Raw genomic sequence first — 5,709 nt, forward strand, 5'->3', positions numbered from 1 at the left:
TTTTTGACACTGCCATGAGTAATTTTTGGCATACTCATAACAGAAAAGAGAAGAATAGAACAGCGATTAGAGACAGAAATATCCTGAGTTCGAGTCTCGTACGGGAAAGATTATTAACTCGTCAGTTATGATCAGTTCTTGGTATTACTGGTTACAAACTGTTTCCTTATTCGTAATTTTAAAGATACCATGTCCGTAACTGTGTTAAAACGACAAAGGAATGTAGCCTGATAGCTCTTAAATAGGCACAGTTTTATTGAGGTGATTGAAATAGGCTGTAGATACGCTTGCAATGTGCTGCAGGAAGACTTCGAAAGCGGCGAAGACGGAAGCCGTTAGCGCTGCGTCACGAGGCAAATCCGGCGCTCCGATTGGTCGCCCGGAGCGGCTCACGTGGCGCTGACGCGACAGGCGCACCCTCACGCTATGGCTGCCGAGACGCCCGCGAGTAGTTCGCAGCGCCGCCACCGCGCAGCGCATGCGCGCCTCGCTTTCTCCTCCCCTACACGCACGCGCCCTTCTGCGCATGCGCGCGCGTCTAGGCCAGCGCCGCGGCGTCATTGCCACGTGTGGCGCAGCGGCAGCGCGGCAACGCCGCTTTCCTGCCCGTGCCCGTAGACCTTGCCGCGCCGGCCGCGTGAGCCAAGAGGCGGAAAGGAAACGAGAAAGGCACGCGCGCGGCTTGCGAAACGGAGCGGGGCCGACTGGTGCTGCCACTCGAATAGCGCGGCGGGAACAGGCACCTACATGCTTCGTCAGTAGCACAAATATGTGATTGTCTCGGGAGTATTTGACTAACAGAACCCACCACAATCTCGCAATTTTGTCGAAAGCAGGCATTACGAAATTAGTGACTGTTGAGTAGTTGTAAGTTTTAGAATTTTAAACGGAGAACAGCCCCAAGTTTTCCTCATTCTTCGTTTCGGCCAACTACGGGCCTTGTAAATTCAAATGTCTCCGTTTGCGAACTTTACCTGTCACCTAATGCTTCTACATTCGTTTCCGGCGAAGTTCTTTCCTTTATCAAGTCCACGGCTTTCGTGTCATCAGCTCCGGCACTGTGAGTTCACAGTTTTTCCCTAAGCGTATCACGCTCCTGGAGATCTTTTGTAGAAATTTCCGGTTATCGTAAATCTTTTTGAACTTCTGTGAACCGTGCCATTGTGAACCATGGCCATATTGTACAGGTCTGCCGGTCTCCTTTCAGAGTGTGCTGATCTACATCCTTAGTAGTCATAATACAACCGCTTGCTCGTCGAAAAGACTCGTACCCGAAGACTGGAAAAACTTCTTAAGTGACACCAACATATCCGCTGATATCACTAACGACGATTTACAGCAGGATTTTGGAACATTTACTGTGTTCGAACATTACGAATTACCTCGAAGAAAATGATTTACTGAGAAATAGCGACTACAGATTCAGAAAATATCGTTCTTGCGTAACACAATTAGCTCTTTATTCTCACGACGTAATGAGTGCTGTCGAACACATTCCATATTTTTAGATTTCCCGAAGGTATCTCACACAGTTCTTCACTAGCGACTTAAATTAAAATTTGCGTGCCAATGGAGTATCATCTCAGTGGTGCGACTAGATTCGTGATTTCCTATCAGGAAGGCCACAGTTCGAGTTAAACAGAAGTAATAGCTGGCGTTCCCCAACGAATTGTTATAGGCCCTCTGCTCAACGTAATCCATATAGATCATTTAGGAGACAATCTGAGCAGCCCTCTTAGGTTGTTTGCAATCGATGTTGTCATTTACTATCTTGTAAAGTCATCAGATGATCGAAACCAATTCCAAAATGATTTGGATAAGATATCTCTATGGTAAGAGAAGTGGCAGTTGGCTCTAAATGACGAAAAGTGTGAAGTCATGCCACATGAGTACTAAACGGAAACTGCTTAATTTCGGTTATACGATAAATCATACAGATCTAAAAGATGTGAATTCAACTAAGTACTTAGGGGTTACAATTACGAATAACTTAAACTGGAACGACGACAGAGGTAGTGTTGTGGGGAATTGAACAAAAGAACACTTAGAAAATGCAGTAGTCTGCTAAAGGAGACTGAAACACTACGCTTGTACGTCCTCTTCTACTGCTATGGGATCCGCTTAGGATTGACGGAAGACATCGAAACAATTCATAGAAAGGCAGTCTGTTTTGCATCATTGTGGAATAGGGGAGAGAATGCTGGGATATACACGAACTGCGGTACTAGACGTTAAAAGAAAGCAGTTTTTGGTTGCGGCAGGATCTTCTCACGAAATTTCAATCTCCACTAGCCACCAAGCGGTGTGTGGCGGAGAGCATTATTCGCGCCAAAGTCAAATTTCCCCCTGTCTGTTGCACTCGCGGATCGCTCGAGGGAAAAACGACTTAATGAACGCCTCAGTACGAGCTCTTATTTCCCTTATCTTTGAATGATGATCATTACGCGATTTGAAAGTTGGTGGTAACAATATATGCTCTACATCCTCGGCGAAGATCAGATTTCGGAATTTAGTGAGCAGCCCCTTCTGTTTAGCGCGCCGTCTATCTGCAAGTGTGTCCCACTTCACACTCTCAGTGAGATTTGTAGCGCTCTCGCGATGGCTACATGTACCAGTCACGAATCTTGCCGCTCTTCTTTGGACCTTCTCAATCTCTTGAATCAGACCCAACTGGTAAGGGTCCCTTACAGACGAAGAATACTTAATCTTAAGACTGGACGAACTAAAGTATTGTAAGCAATTTCCTTTGCTGAAGGACTGCATCGCTTCAGGATTCTACCAATAAACCGCAATCTAGAGTTCGCCTTACCCGTTACTTGTGTAATCTGATCGTTCCATTTGAGATCATTTCGAATAGTCACACCCCGATACTTGACGGATGTTACCGCTTTCAAAGACTGGGGATTTATTTTGTAGTCGTTCAATAATGGGGATTTTTGCGTTGTTATACGCAGTAGGTTACACTGACTAATATTGAGAGATAACTGCCAGTCATTACACCACGCATTTATTTTCTGCAAATCCTCATTGATTTGTTCACAACTTTCGTGTGATACTACTTTCCTTCAGACTACAGCACCTTCGGCAAACAGCCTAATGCCACTGTCAATACCATCAACCAGGTCGTTTAAGTAAATCGTAAAAAGCAGCGGACCTATTACACTGCCCTGGGGCACACCTGAAGTTACTCTTTGTTTCTGTTTGAGTCTCCCCATTCAGGACGACATACTGCTCCCTGTGTGTTAGAAAACTTTCTGTTGTGGATTGGCAAGAGAGCCAACCCACTATGAGAGGAAGCCGAAAGGCACGCGTTTTAGCTCACACAGGCTGGCGTGAGGTCTGGAACAGGTCAAGGAAATGAGACTAACAAAGAACGTACGTAGCTGCTGGAATACTTAACTTTAATCCATAATTGGTGAACATCGCTCTTGACGGTACATGTTTTACAGCATCAATAGTAACTGGTAATGGCGCCTTGCTAGGTCGTAGCAAATGACGTAGCTGAAGGCTATGCTAACTATCGTCTCGGCAAATGAGAGCGTAATTCGTCAGTGAACCATCGCTAGCAAAGTCGGTTGTACAACTGGGACGAGTGCTAGGAAGTCTCTCTAGACTAGACCTGCCGTGTGGCGGCGCTCGGTCTGCAATCACTGATGGTGGCGACACGCGGGTCCGAAGTATACTAGCGGACCGCGGCCGATTTAAAGGCTACCACCTAGCAAGTGTGGTGTCTGGCGGTGACACCACACTTTCTATCCAACCGCATATGTCATCGGATAGACCGTAAGCGCGCACTTTATGGAGCAAGCGACAGTGCGGAACTGAGTCGAACGCCTTTCGAAAGTCGAGAAATATGGCATCTACCTGGGAGCCGGTATCTAGAGCCTGTGGTACATCATGCACAAAGAGGGCCAGCTGTGTCTCGCATGACCGCTGTTTCCTAAAACCGTGCTGGTTTCTGCAGATGAGCTTCTCAGAATCTAGAAGGGTCATTATGTCTGAACACAAAATATGCTCAATGATTCTACAACAAATCGACGTCAGTGAAATTGGCCGGTAATTACTTGCATCCGATTTTGTACCCTCTTTATAGATTGCTATGACCTGGGCCTTCTGCCAGTCCCGTAGAACGTTCCGCTGTTCCAGTGATCTCTGATAGATGATGGATAAGAATGGTGCTACGGCGATACTGTCTGGGCCAGATGCCTTCCTGGCGTCTGAGGATCTTAACTATTTTACAATCCCAGATACACTAAACACTCTGTCAGCCATCTTTGCTTTTGTTCGATAATTGAAAGGGGGAATGGTGCTGCAGTCCTCTACCGTAAACGAGATTTTGAAAGCTGTTGTTGTTGTTGTGGTCTTCAGTCCTGAGACTGGTTTGATGCAGCTCTCCATGCTACTCTATCCTGTGCAAGCTTCTTCATCTCCCAGTATCTACTGCAACCTACATCCTTCTGAATCTGCTTAGTGTATTCATCTCTTGGTCTCCCCCTATGATTTTTACCCTCCACGCTGCCCTCCAATACTAAATTGGTGATCCCTTGATGCCTCAGAACATGTCCTACCAATCGATCCCTTCTTCTGGTCAAGTTGTGCCACAAACTTCTCTTCTCCCCAATCCTATTCAATACTTCCTCATTAGTTATGTGATCTACCCATCTAATCTTCAGCATTCTTCTGTAGCAAAGCTTGAAAGCTAGGTTTAGAATTTCGGCCTTCTGTTTATCCTCATCCGTTACATTACACGTACTGTCAGCAAGAGAAGGTATTGAATTATTTGTAGCGTTCATAGATTTTACGTACGACCAAAATTTTTTGGGGTTATTTGTAGAATCTGCAGATAAAATATTGCTTTCAAATTCGTTAAAAGAATCTCTCATCGACCTTTTGACAGCTGCTTCCGTTTCGCGTAATTTCTGTTTGTCAACGGGGCGGTGACTACGTCTAAAACGTCTGTGCAAAATTCTCTGCTTTCTCAGCAATTCCCTTATATGTTTATTGAACCAAGGTAGATCCTTTCCCTCCCGTATATTGTTGCTAGACACATATTTCTCTAGCACGTGATGGACAATACCTTTTAATTCCGACCAAAGATGTTCAATATCTTTGTGTCCCGCGGTGAATGCTTGTAGCTGACTATTAAGATATTCATTGATGACACTTTTATTTGCATTCCCAAACAAGGAAACTACGCTATTTCTTTTTTGTTTTTTATAACTTCCACTGACATAGAAGGCACAACGACATTATGGTCGCTAATCACCAAATTTATCGTACGAACCCGAAGATATTTTGTTGGCGCCCACCTACATAGAGAGAAAATAGAGAAATCAGAGCTCGCACGGATATATTAAGTGTTCGTTTTTCCCGCGCGCTGTTCAAGGGTGGAACGGTAGAGAAATAGCTTAGCAGTGGTTTGCTGTACCCTCTGCCACGCACGTTACTGAATTGTGAAGTAATCATGCATGATGTAGAGTAATCATATAGATGTTTTCTTATCCTGAAAGTAGGTTCTTTCCTTTTAGGTGTCCTTCTTGGCCTTATTCGTGTCACGTTCTGACCGAAGCAGTCATAATTTTCGGAATCGTGCCACTGTCTTCTCCACGGGCATACTGAGTTCGTGGTTGTGACGCCTTCTGTATCTACTTGCTGTATTCTTTGATAGAACCCAGGATTTTCTTCAGAAGCTTTCATTCTTTCGGCTCA

Source organism: Schistocerca serialis, chromosome 10 (assembly GCF_023864345.2).
Source record: "Schistocerca serialis cubense isolate TAMUIC-IGC-003099 chromosome 10, iqSchSeri2.2, whole genome shotgun sequence".
Taxonomy (NCBI): Eukaryota; Metazoa; Arthropoda; class Insecta; order Orthoptera; family Acrididae; genus Schistocerca; species Schistocerca serialis.